This window comes from Gorilla gorilla, chromosome 19 (assembly GCF_029281585.2).
Source record: "Gorilla gorilla gorilla isolate KB3781 chromosome 19, NHGRI_mGorGor1-v2.1_pri, whole genome shotgun sequence".
Lineage (NCBI taxonomy): Eukaryota > Metazoa > Chordata > Mammalia > Primates > Hominidae > Gorilla > Gorilla gorilla.
In genome coordinates, this window is record NC_073243.2 from 22122097 (window position 1) to 22122880 (window position 784).

Sequence of the window (784 nt, forward strand, 5' to 3'; positions counted from 1 at the left end):
GCCTCCCAAAGTGCTGGGATTACAGGTGTGAGCCACCAGGCCCGGCCAGTATAGAAACTATTAATCAGATGTTTAAGTCACTGTATTTGGGGGAGGTTTGTTACAGAGCTTAGCCTATACCTTTACTAACAAACATACCTTCAAAACTTTGAGAGAAGTTTATTTCCCATCCAGGATTCTAGTCTTAGGCAAATTACCAGTCAAGTTTAAGTTGAACAGAGACAGTTTCAAATATGCAAGATGTCAAAAAATGTACCTCTTAAACACTCCTTCTCAGAAAATGACTGGAACAAAGACTAATGCCACGTGCATGTGTATGTACGCTAGGTGCACAATAAACATATATGCCCAGGCACATCGGCTCACACCTATAATCCCAACACTGTGGGAGGCCAAGATAGGGGGATCACTTGAGGCCAGGAGTTCAAGACCAGCCTGAGCAACATAGGGTGACTTTGTCTCTACAAAAAGTAAAAATAAAAAAATAATTAGCCTGGCATGGTGGTGAGGGCCTGTAGTGCCAGCAACTCGTGAGGCTCAGGTGGGAGGATCAGGTGAGCCTAGGATTTCAAGGCTATTAATGAAGAAACTAAAGAAGGAATAAATGAAGTGTATCCCTTCATTTGTTAAAGAGATAAATAATATCTACTACTTAGGGTTTTGTGGTATTAAATTGAACACATTACTTTTCTTGCTTCCATCAAAATCATACACACACCCACACACACACACACACACACACAGCCCTGACTGTAGCCAATTGTTCTTGAGGGTAGGAAGGCAA